The sequence below is a fragment of the Papaver somniferum genome, chromosome 10 (assembly GCF_003573695.1).
Source record: "Papaver somniferum cultivar HN1 chromosome 10, ASM357369v1, whole genome shotgun sequence".
Taxonomy (NCBI): domain Eukaryota; kingdom Viridiplantae; phylum Streptophyta; class Magnoliopsida; order Ranunculales; family Papaveraceae; genus Papaver; species Papaver somniferum.
In genome coordinates, this window is record NC_039367.1 from 23,195,191 (window position 1) to 23,211,320 (window position 16,130).

The following is a 16,130-nucleotide window of genomic DNA, read 5'->3' on the forward strand; positions in this document are numbered from 1 at the left end:
GTTTGAAAACGAATTTTCAAGTACGCAAACTTGAACCAAAGTTTGCGAACTTAAACCCCTGGATTTTGATTTTAAAAGATGTTATGCGTACCTGGTAGGTTTACCATGAAGTCCAAACATCCCGAACTACTATTTTCAAACCTAAACGTTTAAGAACCTTAAACACAGATCAAGTTAAGTAGAAATGAACAATAAGAAAGGTACATGGATCATTATAAAAACACAAATCTTTCTCAGGTTTATAGACACACCTTTTTAAAAGAATCTAGTTGAATTCTACAGCCTTACCGAACATAATCTGTATGCCCCAATTCTCGTGCTTCCCTCACCGTATACATAACAGGGCATTCCTTGGTGAGGATGCACTTACAACACAATCAAGTTGTGTTGGGGTGAACAACGTCTTGCTCACCACAAGTGATCTTTGGATTATCATGAAAGAGATCTCTTTTAGAACCTTTCACATCCAATTCTATCTTTCCAAAAAACTTGTTAAATTTCAACATCATGGATACTGCCTTATCCATAGTCATGGAATTTTCTGGAAGATCATTCCTTTTCACACTCAAAGCATCATTGGCTTTCTTTGGTACCCACTTCTGAGTGCGTTTAGGAATAACCTAAAACTTCTTCCCATTACTCTCTTCTATAATTCTCGGAAGAGAATTGGATTGACTATTCTTTTGCAAGTTAGTCTTTCTCCAATTGGGAGTATCGGATCTTGTCTTCGTCTTTACGAAGTTATCCCGTTGATAACCATTACGATTGTGAAAATTATTCGTATGACGCTTATAGGCAAAACTAGGATTATCACATCACTGATTCCTTTGCCTAAAAGTTGGACAGTTACAACCTGTAATGTTAAGGGGATTTGTCTTAACATATGATCTTGGTTTCACAACTTCTTGTGATTCCCAAACAAGAACATCATGAAGTTTCTCATTGCTTATATGGAAACGACATCTCCTTTCCAGGTGACCTTTATTTCCGCAATAGTGGCAAACATAAGGAATGTTCTTACCTCGATCCGTGTATGCTGACTTGGGAGGTTGGTATACTTTGCTCTTTCGAACTTTAACTTCTGGTGAAGGTATTTCACTTTTTCCATCATGGAAACCTTTTATTGAGAAGAATCAGTAGCCTTAACAAATTTTACCTCTTTGCTAATACTTGGAGCATCTATTCCCTTATAGCCCAATCCTCGTGTATCACGATGATTTTTACTTTCTCCTAGCATAGTGGTTAATTTGCTTGAACTAGTATTGAACTTTTTCAAGTCATCTTCCAACATCTTGATTTTATCAAGAGCAACAGCTAAATCAGCCTCAAGGTGCTTTTCTCGAGTGAGACAAGCATTTTCTCTGTCATCAAAACTAATTTGTTGAGAGTTAAACCTTGCTTCAGATTCTGCAAGTTTCTCTTCCAACAAAAAGTACTTTTGATAAAGATTATCACATTCAAGTGACTTCATACGTAGGTTTTCCTCAAAATCCTTGAGGATCGATTCGTTAGAACGATTCTAAAAATAAATACCTGCGTAACATCTTCTCAATTTCTTATTTTCTCGACAGAGAGGAGTCATAAGAGGTGTGACATGAGAAGTTGTAATCTTCTTCATTTTCCATGAATCCAAAAACTTAACATACTCTGAGACTTCCTCATCAACATCTCTGTCAATATTTGAATCACCTTCATCATAAAGTTCATCCAACTGTTCTTCTAGGAGAGTTTCCCAATCAACAGTTTTTACAACAAGATAATGTTTAGATATTGACTTAAATGTGACAGTTCTCTCAGGTGAATCCAAGCTTTTAGAATCATCTGGTAATTTCTGAACTGGTATGTTATTAGAGATAGACTCGTCCATAATCATATCACTACAAACACAGACTTATAAGGTCTTTAACGTGTTTGCCTGCTCTGATACCAATTGAAAAAGCGGGGGTCTAACAAAATCACCCAATATTTCACTTAGCAATCTGTATGGACAAACTCGAATATACTTTTAAGAGAACAACAAGACTCAATCTGTTTATATCTCTCTTCTTGATTTGATTTACTCAAGCAAGAACTGCGAGTTCTAATCAAATACAAAGAAACTTGGATGGTACCAAAGACTAATATCCAAGGATCAATCAATATCAATCAACAACCGAAGGTCGGATTTCCAATTGATTGATTCAAACGTACAACCTGTATTATTTCAATTGTATAAACAAATATAATGAGGAAATAAAAATAACACAGACACCAGAAATTTTGTTAAAGAGGAAACGCAAATGCGGAAAAACCCCGGGACCTAGTCCAGATTGAACACACACTATATTAAGCCGCTATAGACACTAACCTACTCCAAACTAACTTCGGACTGGACTGTAGTTGAACCCCAATCAGTCACCCACTGATCCAAGGTACAATTGTACTCCCTACGCCTCTGATCCCGGCTGGATATTGCGCACTTGATTCCCTTAGCTGATCTCACCCACAACTAAGAGTTGCTACGAACTGGTGTGATGATTAAGATGCACACAATACACTTGCAAGTATACAAGGTCAAGATTTATAATATAATGATGAGTAGGGGTTTGTCCACAGGGAGAGGAGCATATAAGAAGTTTTCCTAGCTAAGGTGTGTAATGAGCTAAGGGCAGGCAAGGTTTCAGGCAGAGAAATAAGAACACAAGGTAAAGCAATAGAGAAGCAGGCTAAGAACCAAAGCAGGGTAAAGCAATACAGAAGCAGTTAAGAAAGGCAACAAACAACCAAGGCTTGGCAGCCAAGGGCAAGAGGCAGGATTGTGCACTGTCTTCAGTGCACAGTAGCTACAAGATGCAGGGAAATAAAAAGCAAGAAAAGTAACAGGTGATACAAGCATACAGGACTGAAATTAAAAGTGACTGAAAGAGTAGTGGTGGTAAGCCAAGGCATATGATCCACCTTGTATCCTAATCAAGTGACATGGTCTAGGTTAAGTTCATTCCTAAGCATACAACTAGAAATGAAAGAACACCAACTTGCTCACTAGTCTACCCCTAGCATTGGCTGTCTTTTGACAGTACAGCCAATCACAGGCTCTATGAGCATTGGCCTCTCTCAAATACACATTCACAACACAGCAACAGGAAGTAACCAACTAGCTCATTCACACTTGACAGTGCACAAGGCTTCACTGAGCCTTGGCCTGAAGATGATTAGCTCATGCTAACCATGAAGTGACAACATGCATACACTAACATAGATAATTCATACATAACTAGCACATATCAGATAATTCAACACATAAGCAACTTGCACTGTTAACTGAGAAGAACACTGAAAAATAAAATTTGAACCAATTCTCTACTGGCTAGTCCAGAGAGGTAAATAGTGTCTTCCTAATGCTTCCCCCAACACCAATTTATACCCATTACACAAAATTAGGTTTTCCCCCAATTTTCCCCAAAGTCAGTAAAATTAGGTTTTGCCAATTACCTACTGTTGATGAAATTCTCGCTCCATCTCGTCGACCCATCCTTCTATTTCTCTTCCTGAGTCATCTCCCGCTCCAATTGCTGCTCTAACATCAACTTATATCTTCAATTTCTCACCTAGGGTTTCAGTCGGCAGAGATGAGAAATTGAGGAGATTAGTTGATGTAAAACGTGATAGTGATGATGGGTATAGGTAGAGTGATTTGGGGAGAAATAGTGGAGTGATTTGGGGTGAGGTGGTGGTGATGGAGACGGACATGGTGGTGGTACGGTATGGTGGTTCTGCAGAGGGGGTGATGGAGGAGATGGTTCGATGGAGAAAGGGAAGGGTGCGTTTGTTTGAGGTGTAGGTGCTCGGTCGCTAGGGTGTGAGGCGAGTGTATCGAGTTTGATGATCTGCGACGCTGAGCCGTGGGATAGGGAGATGAAAGATCAATCGGACGGTGAGATGAAGTGAAGCTTGTAGCGACCGCTGGATTTTTATACAACGAAGTTAACGGCTCTAGATGGGGTTAGGTGTTGTAGTGTAAGGCGGAGATATCAAACGTTGATGAACAGCAAGGGAGCGACCGTTGGATTCAACTACCATCTAATCTGAAGGCTTGGAATTTCAGCGCTGTGGTGCTTGGCAGAGACTTCAGATTTTGATGCTCTATGAAGGAGCGACCATCGGATGCTTCTGAGAACTGATCTGATGGCTGAGAACGGAGGCGCTTTTGTGTGTAGAAAATGAGGTTGTGCGCACCATTCTTCGCGGCTTCCTTGCGTAATTTCTCCCGGCTTTTCACTACTTTTCTGCTCTTTTCGCTCCGCGACTCATCCGAACTTTATTTATTACCTAAAAATGCAAAATTAATTAATAAAAATATTTATTCTTGAAAACAATGAAAAATATGGGATAAAATGTAGAATTAATGCATAAAAGATGAGTTAAATGCCAACAAAAGGGATAAATATATACAATATTTGGCACTCATCAAATACCCCCAAACCTGAATTTTACTTGTCCTCAAGTAAAACAAAACTAAGGAAATCCTAACTATACCACTGTCGCTGGTCTCTCGAATGCATTTAGCGTATGCACTAAGCCTTTTAAACCACTAAGTGTCCCTAGTGGACGAGTTGAAGTCTCGTGAAGGTTTGCTTAGAGTACCTACAAAGTTCTAGGTCAAAATATAAGCTCAGATTCCATCAAACGTGACATGTGCAAAACAGTTTAAGCTCACAGCAAAATGGAGATGTCAATCTAGCTATCGAAGGCACAATCCTAGCACTGATAACAAAAAGGACATGTGATAAGAGTGTAAAGTGTATCTACACATGTGTAAAGAAAGATCTGAAGTCATGACTACTAATCACCAAGAGATAGTTTCTCAGGCTAAGAACTGAGGTCGAAATCTAGCTAGCTGTCCGGACTTTACGAGAATTGTGAATGAGTTGGAGGTATTTCACAATTACTCGCGTTGTACATCAATGGCATACACCCTCCTTGCTTATTACAATGAAACAAAAGATGACTATTTACATGACTCTTATTTACATTGACAATCTCTTTTTATTTTTGGAACAAGAGATGATGGAATTGATAAATACTTGATTTTTTGTATTTTTCTGATATTTTTTTTTTTTTTTTTTTCTTTTTTTTTTTTTTTTTTTTTTTTTTTTTTTTTTTTTTTTGAACATGAAAGGAAACACTTTTGATACAATACAAAAGGAAAAAAATTACATGACACTTTGCAAGAGGTAGCCCTTTTTGATGCACCCAGTTAAATTCGATGGTTGTCTTTCTTAATGTAACCTCCACCTTCTATCCCAACCAACCAAAGAACAAGCTAGTCCAGTTTCGTTCAGTATTCTAAAGTGATTGGCAATCGTAACTTCCTATCAACACCTTGAAGATCGAGGCCATACATGTATTGGTAGATCGTGCGCGTGCAAATTTCTTATCACTATGTGAATTGTGCTAGAATCAGGGTGCCTAAATATCTAGACTAAGACTCCTAAAAATACATATTTGCACAAGAGTCAACATTTCAAGGTAAATGAGCTCCATTTTTATGATTTTTTTCATTTTTTAATTTTTTTCAATTTTTTTTTTGGATTTTCAATTTTTTTGGATTTTTCAATTTTTTCAAAAAGAAGAAGGAGTTCGTTTTCAATTATAGCAAATTATCATGGTATCTACTCTATACCCCCAAACCTAAACTAAACATTGTCCTCAATGTTTCAAAATATGGAAAGAATTATAAAACAATATATGAAGAGGACATGCTGAGTAGAGTAAAAGGAGAGAGAATACCCGATTGTACGGCGAGCTCGATTAAAACTCCGTTATTCAAGGCAAAAATCCATCATATTAGCAGTCACAATGGATGAGCACAAAATATACACAAAAGGAAATTTAACTAACACATTATCTACAAGAAAATTTTGGTTTTTAATGGGATTGGACTTTTTGGAAAAAATTTGGTTTTGTTGGGAACATTTGGTTTTGATGGGAAAACGAAAATTTTGGTTTTTAGGGAAACATTTGGAAAACTGTTTGGTTATTTAGGGAAAGAGTGGACCAGTTTAGTCCACATAGACTGGGTCCTCCAGGTCGGTTGTTTCAATGTCGGGTGGAAATGGCTCAAGGAATGGCTTTAATCTCTGCCCGTTGACTTTGAAAACGTTCTTGTTGGAGACATCCTCCAGCTCTACAGCTCCATGAGGAAAAACTGTGCGTACTAGGTACGGACCCTTCCATCTGGAACGCAGTTTTCCTGGAAAAAGATGTAATCGGGAGTCATACAGCAAGACTTTCTGACCAGGAGTGAAGGATTTGCGCAGAATACGCTTATCATGAAATATCTTCATCTTCTGCTTGTACAGCTTGGCACTGTCATAAGCCTCATTTCTCAATTCTTCCAACTCGTTGAGTTGAAGTTTCCTTTGAATTCCAGCTTCGTCCAGAGAAAAGTTCAGCTCTTTGATTGCCCAGTAGGCACGATGTTCTAATTCCACAGGTAGATGGCACGGCTTTCCATACACTAGACTAGGGGGACATGCCATTGGTGTCTTATAAGCTGTTCTATAGGCCCAAAGCATCATTCAATCTCAATGACCAATCTGTCCTGGACGGTTGACGTCTTCTCCGAATGTGCTTAATTTCCCTAGTAGACACTTCCACTTGTCCACTAGTCTGAGGGTGGTACGGAGTAGCAACCTGTGAGTTATGCCAGACTTGCGTACTAAGACTCAAAGTACTTGTTAACGAAAATGTGAACCGCCGTCACTGATGATGCTCTAGGGGTACCAAAACGTGCAAATATGTTCTCTTTTAAAATGAAATACCACCTTGTGGTCATTGTTCTGGTTGCTATGGCTTCTACCCACTTAGAAACGTAATCAACTGCGACTAGGATGTACAACTTGCTGTCAGACATGGGAAATGGACCCAGGAAGTCTATCCCCCAAACATCAAAATCTCCACAATCAAAATGGGGTTATAACCGGAAAGCCATCTAGAAACAGTAGTGACTGTGTCCAGACACACGTTCTAGCATTTGGTCAAAGAAAGGGAGCGGAAGGATCCTTCCTTGTTACTGTGTTCAACTTCCTGTAGTCGATGCATACTCGCCATCCTGTGATTGTACGAGTAGGGACTATTCATTCTTGTCGTTCTGAACAACAGTAATGCCTGACTTCTTAGGCACAACTTGAATGGGACTAACCCATTGATATCGGGAATTGGGTATATGATACCTGCATCAGTAGTTTCAGGATTTCTCCTTTGACTACATCTCTCATGTTAGGGTTAAGTCTCCTTTGCATTTCCCTCGATGGTTTGGCATTCTCTTCAAGGTTAATGTGGTGCATGCAAATGGTGGGACTAATTCCTTTGAGATCTGAGATGGTCCATCCTAAGGCCTCTTGTGTGTCCTTAAGTACTTCTAAAAGCTTACTTTCCTGTTCCGTGTCTAAACGATGAAATAATGACAGGTAAGTATCAGAAAACCTAGGAATGCGTACTTCAACGTATAGGCAATGTTTTTTCAATTCAAGCTTGGGTGGCTCAACAATAGATGGAATAAGCTTGGAATCAGAGAGTAAGGGTGGTTCCACTTCATATTTCCTTTCAGTGATGTCCATTTGAGGTACAGATCGAGCAGAGATAGAGACGTCACTACATATGCATCATCAGAAAATCAGGGTTAAGTTCTCCATACATGCTTGAAAGGGGTCGACGGATAGAATGTTGGTCAACGAATCTTGCATTAATCCTTCATCATATTAACTTCATGTACATCATCATCATCAATTCACAGGTTGTTGACTAATATCGAACACATTCAATTCTACCGTCATGTTACCAAAAGACAATTTCAACACTCCATTCCGACAGTTGATGAGCGTCGTTGGACTAGCCAAGAAAGACGTCCTAAGATGACAGGAATGTGACAGTCTGGTTTTGTACAGGTTGAGTGTCTAAGACATGAAGTCTACGGGAAATAGAATTGTCAACCTTGATCAAAAACGTCTTCGACCACTCCACGAGGAATCTTGACAGATCGGTCTGCCAGCTGTAGAGTGATAGATGTTGGTTTCAACTCCCCAAGACCTAACTGCTCATAACAGAATATGGCAGTAGGTTAACACTTGCACCTAGGTCTAATAACGCTTTATTGACCGTGTGTTCTCTATAGTGCAAGAAATTGTTGGACAATCCTGGATCCCTAAACTTGGGTGGAGTTTTGTTCAGAATGATGGAACTCACCTGCTCGCTAGAAAGCACTTTTTGCCATTGAGCTTGCGCTTTTGAGTACACAAGTCTTTGAGGAATTTGGCGTAAGCAGGGATTTGCTGATTGCTTCAAGAAAAGGAATGTTTGATGTTGACTCTCTTGAACAGATCTAACATCTCATGTAATGGGTACTTTTCTGTTGATAGATCAATCTTTGAGGAAGGAGCAACAGGAAGATGAGTTGGCAAAGGGACATTCACAGCAGTAGAATTGTCAGATTTTCCAACTTGCTCAGATTCTTTGATTTTCTGGGGTTGTGGAGACAACGTGGAATTTGCATCAGACTCATTAGGTTCGCCTACGTTGTTCTCGATGACTTTACCACTTCGGAGGGTGGTAATGGCATGGATTTGATCAGGTGAGGTTTCAGTGGCAGATGTTGTGCCTGTTGGAAATATCCTCTTTGGATTTTTGTTGGGGTTGGCTCGGAAGTTTACCTTTTCTCTCTCACATATTTGATCCATCTTTTGATCTAGATTTTCTGACTTTGCATCAAACTCTGGAACATTTCCTCTAAGGTGGATAATCTCTTGTCTGTATTGTGTTGAGGATATGATTGTTGTTGAGAGTTTGATTGTTGTTGAGGGTTTCTCGGGTGTTGATAACCTTGATTGTTCTGATATCCCTGATTGTTTTGATAGCTCTGATTGTTTTGATAGCTCTGATTGGGTTAGATGGTCCTCCTTGAGTGGGCCCTTTTGACCATGAAAGTTAGGGTGGTTTCTCCATCCTGGAGTAGTCTGTGAATAAGGTATGCTCTGGTTTCTGAAACATGGCAGTGCCTGTTCAGCCTAGACTCCTGGACTGCAAGCAAATCTGGACAATTTTGGAATGATGGTTGGGGTCGTTACAAACAACAAATAGATGAAACGACATGTTTTCTCGGAGAGTAGTGGTGGAAGGTTTTGAATTTTATGTAGTTCTAACTCTTCTAATCTCCTAACTATTGATGCCATGTTTGCTCTACCCTCAAAATCCGCTTCAATCCTAAAGCCCTTGCTTCGGATGTAGTCTTTCTGGTTTCAACGGATGGATTCCCACTGTTGCGTCTTTTCAGCTACTTCAATTAAGAAGTCCCAAGACGCGTCGCAGTTTTATCTACGAATAGACCCATTACACATCGACTCAACCGTTGTTCGGGTGGACCATCTAGACCTTCATACAAAATTTGCACAAGTCTCCATTTTTCAAAACCATGATGGGGACATTGGAGCAATATTCATTGAATCTCTCCAGGTATCTAGCTAAGGTCTCACCTCTAATTGCACAAAGCTATTCAGACTTTGACGAATTGTCGCAGTCTTGTGGTTCGGGAAAACGTTTTGAAAAACTCCTTTATGAGGTCATCCCATGTCATGATGGATTGAGGCTGTAAAGCATAGAGCCAGCCTTTGCCTTATCTTTCAGGGAAAAAGGAAAAAGCCTTAACTTCAGGGTTTCGTCGTCATTTGAGTGAAACGCAGAGTTCCACAATTTCCGCGAATTCTCTCACGTGGTGGTACGGGTTTCATTCTCAACACCTCTAAAATAGGAAGCATCTGTATTGTGCTAGATTTCAGCTCATAATGGCCATTAGCCTCGGGCAGCAAAATACAGGACGGTTGACTGGCTCTAGTTGGGTACATATAATCCTTGAGAGTACGTGGTTCTCTCCATTGTTTCTGGTTGATCTGGACTGTCTCCCTCAGAACTTAGAATTTCGATAGGTTTCGTCTGGGTTAATTCTAACAAGTCTGTTTGTCTGGTCTCTGTAGGTCACAATCATGTCCTAGTAGGTACCTTAACTACATGTTGGTCAACAGAAGACAAGCAATCGGAACAATTTGGCCCAAGGATTTGAAGATTTGGTTTTTGAATGGGTTTTGGTTTAAAGAAGGGGTTTTGTTTTTGGTTTAAAAATTTTGGGTTTTGAAAATTTTTGAACTAAACCTAGCATAAATTATCACAACTCATAAAGAAAAAAGAAAAATAAAAGAAAATAAAGAAAAACAAAAAGAAAATAAAAAAAATACAATCCCAAATAAAAAAAAGAAAAAAAAATAAATTATTACAATCCCAAAATATAATTAAATAAATTATTACAAGCCCAAATTTGAATTTAATGAGGCCCAAGTGGTTAACTCATGGGTTAGGCTTACTTGTTTTTGGAGGGAAGCCCAAAAATAGGCTTTTAGTCCCTTTTAGTTTGCAAAGGCCCAGTTGGCTTTAGGATCGTCCTAGCAGCTCACGTCCAAGCCCAGCAGCAGCAAGTGTAGCAGAGCCCAGCAGCAGCAGCAACGGAGCCCAGCAGCGAAGACCACGAGCCCACAACAAGGAGGCAGAGCCCAGCAGCACTTGGTGAAGCCCAATTCAGAAAAGTACAAGCCCACTAGAAAGGGCAGAGCCCAGCAGCTTCACTTCAGTTGGCAGCCCAGCAGCTTCACTTGGCAGCAGCAGTTGCTTTGGTTCACCAGCAGCAGCAACAGCAACAGCAGCAGCAGACTTTGGCTTGGCAGCAACAGCACAGCACAGCTTGGCAGAGAAGGCACCAGCACCAGCAGCAACAGCAGCACAGCAACAGCAGCAGCAACAGCACAGCAGGCTTTGCAGCAGGCTTTGCAGCAGGCTTGGCAGCAACAACAAATAATGCACAGCTCCAGCAGCAGTTAGCAAGTGAACAAGATAGCAATGAACACACAACTATGCAAGCACAACAAGGCCACAACAGCTATGAAACTTCAAAAATATGGCAGCCAGCTCCCCGGCACGGCGCCAAAAACTTGGTGTGATGATTAAGATGCACACAATACACTTGCAAGTATACAAGGTCAAGATTTATAATATAATGATGAGTAGGGGTTTGTCCACAGGGAGAGGCATATAAGAAGTTTTCCTAGCTAAGGTGTGTAATGAGCTAAGGGCAGGCAAGGTTTCAGGCAGAGAAATAAGAACACAAGTAAAGCAATAGAGAAGCAGGCTAAGAACCAAAGCAGGGTAAGCAATACAGAAGCAGTTAAGAAAGGCAACAAACAACCAAGGCTTGGCAGCCAAGGGCAAGAGGCAGGATTGTGCACTGACTTCAGTGCACAGTAGCTACAAGATGCAGGGAAATAAAAGCAAGAAAGTAACAGGTGATACAAGCATACAGGACTGAAATTAAAAGTGACTGAAAGAGTAGTGGTGGTAAGCCAAGGCATATGATCCACCTTGTATCCTAATCAAGTGACATGGTCTAGGTTAAGTTCATTCCTAAGCATACAACTAGAAATGAAAGAACACCAACTTGCTCACTAGTCTACCCCTAGCATTGGCTGTCTTTTGACAGTACAGCCAATCACAGGCTCGATGAGCATTGGCCTCTCTCAAATACACATTCACACACAGCAACAGGAAGTAACCACTAGCTCATTCACACTTGACAGTGCACAAGGCTCACTGAGCCTTGGCCTGAAGATGATTAGCTCATGCTAACCATGAAGTGACACATGCATACACTAACATAGATAATTCATACATAACTAGCCATATCAGATAATTCAACACATAAGCAACTTGCACTGTTAACTGAGAAGACACTGAAAAATAAATTTGAACCAATTCTCTACTGGCTAGTCCAGAGAGGTAAATAGTGTCTTTCTAATGCTTCCCCCAACACCAATTTATCCCATTACACAAAATTAGGTTTTCCCCCAATTTTCCCCAAAGTCAGTAAAATTAGGTTTTGCCAATTACCTACTGTTGATGAAATTCTCGCTCCATCTCGTCGACCCATCCTTCTATTTCTCTTCCTGAGTCATCTCCCGCTCCAATTGCTGCTCTAAACTCAACTTATATCTTCAATTTCTCACCTAGGGTTTCAGTCGGCAGAGATGAGAAATTGAGGAGATTAGTTGATGTAAAACGTGATAGTGATGAGGTATAGGTAGAGTGATTTGGGGAGAAAATATGGAGTGATTTGGGGTGAGGTGGTGGTGATGGAGACGGACATGGTGGTGGTACAGAGTATGGTGGTTCTGCAGAGGGGGTTGATGGAGGAGATGGTTCGATGGAGAAAGGGAAGGGTGCGTTTGTTGAGGTGTAGGTGCTCGGTCGCTAGGGTGTGAGGCGAGTGTATCGAGTTTGATGATCTGCGACGCTGAGCCGTGGGATAGGGAGATGAAAGATTAATCTGACGGTGAGATGAAGTGAAGCTTGTAGCGACCGCTGGATTTTTTATACAACGAAGTTAACGGCTCTAGATGGGGTTAGGTGTTGTAGTGTAAGGCGGAGATATCAAACGTTGATGAACAGCAAGGGAGCGACCGTTGGATTCAACTACCATCTAATCTGAAGGCTTGGAATTTCAGCGCTGTGGTGCTCGGCAGAGACTTCAGATTTTGATGCTCTATGAAGGAGCGACCATCGGATGCTTCTGAGAACTGATCTGATGGCTGAGAACGGAGGCGCTTTTGTGTGTAGAAAATGAGGTTGTGCGCACCATTCTTCGCGGCTTCCTTGCGTAATTTCTCCCGGCTTTTCACTACTTTTCTGCTCTTTTCGCTCCGCGACTCATCCGAACTTTATTTATTACCTAAAAATGCAAAATTAATTAATAAAAATATTTATTCTTGAAAACAATGAAAATACAGAATATGGGATAAAATGTAGAATTAATGCATAAAAGATGAGTTAAAATGCCAACAAAAAGGGATAAAAATATACAATATTTGGCACTCATCACGAACCCAAAGACGAAGACTTGACAATAAACAAATCCATCTCACACAGACAAGTCTATAAAAGGATCAATTTGTCTCCCACAGATAAACCCTAAAAGGTTTTGTTCCGTATTTTGATAATAATCAAGGTGAACAGGAACCAATTGATAATCCGGTCTTATATTCCCGAAGAACAGCCTAGAGTTATCAATCACCTCACAACAATCTTAATCCTATGATAGCGTTACAAGATGTTGCGAAATCACAAACAATGAGACGAAGATGTTTGTGATTACTTTTTATATCTTGCATATCGGAGATATCAATCTCAAGCCAATCAATCTGATTGTACTCGTATGATAGAAGATGCAAGATCAGATCACACAACTACGATAAAGGTAGTATCGGTCTGGCTTCACAATCCCAATCAAGTCATTAAGTCGTTAACCTGGTTTTAGAAGAAGAAAACCAAAGGTTAAAGGAGAACTGACTCTAGTATGCAAACTAGTATCACACGTGAGGTGTGGTGATTAGTTTTGCACAGATACTAGAGTTCCCCTTATATAGTCTTTCAAATCAGGGTTTGCAATTAAGTTACCTTGGTAACAAAGCAATCAATATCCACCGTTAGATGAAAACCTGATTTAGATTCAAGCTAATATTTCTCAACCGTTAGATCGAAAACTTAGCTTGTTACACACACTTGACTATACACGCTTCTAGGTTTGTTAACTGTACCCAAACGTATGCACTTGTTGGTTCAACAATAGTTAACCAAAAGGTTATCCATATGATCTTTCCATATTAACCACGTTCTTCTTCATCATAACTAGTTCAAATGATTTCAAATGAACTAGTTAGAGAGTTGTTCAATTACAAGGAAATCTCATATACTACACAAGACACAATTGAAGCAAAGATGATATGATTCACTTGAATCAGTTCATGAACTTTTATAGCCACGGTTTGCAAACTGCATTCCTTAGTCTTTTTAAGTTTAAGTTCAGAAATCATCTTCAGATATATAACCTTCTCAAGTTCGCAGACTAGGTTTGTGGACTTAAGTTACCGGGCAGAGTTCACAAACTCCACCAGAAATTCTCGGGTATGAGAACCTTGCCGGTTCGCGGACTGAGTTTCACGCAAGTAGTTTGTCAATTCCACCAGAAATTCTCGGGTTTGAGAACTTCGGAAGTTCGCATACTGAGTTCGCGGACTTGGCTCACGCCATTCTTCCGGTTCTCTTGATCAACAAAGTTCACAAACTTTGATTCAAGGAATAGGACTTATACATAAGTGTGTTTCCACAATAATGCTTATGTCCACCATTGGTTATGTAATCTAAACTCTCATTTCAATCATTGAAACATTCTTAGAGGACGTTATATAGTTGTTACACCATTTCTCGTCAAAGCAATTTTCAAGATGATTGAAACATATCATGACTTTCGTCACATGGTAAAGATAAACTTGGTTAAAGCGAAAAGCTTACCAACTCATATTTCGAGATATGGTTAGGCGAGGTATACTCGGCTCGAAATACCAAATGTGTATAATCAAATTCTATATATATAGCATACGACTTCTTGTCTCAAAGAGTAGGAGATAGAGTATATAGACTTTTGAGTGATAGATAAGTTCAAGTCTTCACATACCTTTTTGTCGAGAATTTCCACCGGCTCCTTGAGTAGTTCTTCTACTTGTATGATGAATCACCATGAAGTCCTTGAGCTCAACTACACTTTCTATCCTAGTCCGAGACTTAGCTATAATAGACTAGAAATCAAGACTTATAGTTTTGATTACTAACATTGACAGCCATGCTTGAGATAACAACGGATGCGAGTTCGACCGAGCAATGCTCTAACAATCTCCTCCTTTGTCGATTTTAGTGACAAAACTATCAATACATATGGAATACAAAAAAGATAAATAAAATTTAAACCAAGCGCTGCATGGGAGGCAACCCAAATGAGTATCTCTTATCTTTTAATTTTTCTTGGCTTGTATTTATTTTTTCTGATTTCTTGTCACTTTTTATGTAAGATTTCCAACCTTGACTTTCTTTGGACGATTCAATTTACATTGAGGACAATGTAAAGTTTAAGTGTGGGGGAGTGGTTAAGCATTTGCATTGTAAATTTTTCATAAATTTTCAAATTTTGTGTGAATTAGTGAATAAAAAACTCCAACTTGTAGTTAGTTTAGAGTCACATAGTATATATGTCGCTAAGATTATATCGAGATTCTCACAAGAGTGACTGAACTTAAAGATGACAGAGAACATGATCGGGTTTCTTATTTGTATTAGAGTTAAAGTTGGATTTAACCATGGCAGTGGAAAATGAGGTGCGGAATGAAATCGGTATTAGAGTTGTGGTCCCCTATAGTGGAGACTACCCATGTTACATAATGTGAGGCACCGACCTTCAATTCTTTGTACGTGTCTAAATATGTGCTTTTAGAGTGTGTGTCACCGTACGTAAACTCCGGGTAGAATGGTGAGCTACCCAACCTACCACCAATATAAGCACTACTTTGATCTCTTGGGTGCTATTTTATCAATCATGATGGTGACATCGAATTCCTAACTTACATACCACTTGTAATCTTGTTCGCAGTTAGCACCATCCACTTTATGTCTCTCTACACCAACAGGTCCATAGAAACATTATCATCATCAATAAGAGGAGCATCACAAATTCTAAGGAAAGTTGAAGACATTTAAGGTTTACAAGCAACGGTATAGAAATGAGCAGATTTCAGATTCAAGTAAAGCAACAAGACAAGGAGTAGAATTTTTACAAGTTGAAGACTTATGTACAAGAGCGAAGATTATCAAGATGAGAGTTCAAGAAATTTGTGATATCGAGACATACAAGTTGTGAAGAATCAAGTGGTAAAGTACTTACACCATGTCCTGTGTACTCGCATTTTTATTTTATTTTATTTGTACTTTATTTCTCTTGTCTTCAAAAAAAAAAAAACTTGGGACATGGTCATCATTATGCTAGGTCCCTTATCCAAAAAAAAAATATTAAAAAAAATGAAAAAAAAGAGACAAGACAAAATTCTGTTCATTATTAATTTTATTATTTTGTTTTGTTTTGTTTTTGCTTTATTTTTCTTGTCTCAATTAAAAAAGAAAAGAAAAAAGAAAAAAAAAGGAAAAAAAAAAAAAAGAGACAAGAAAAATGTGTT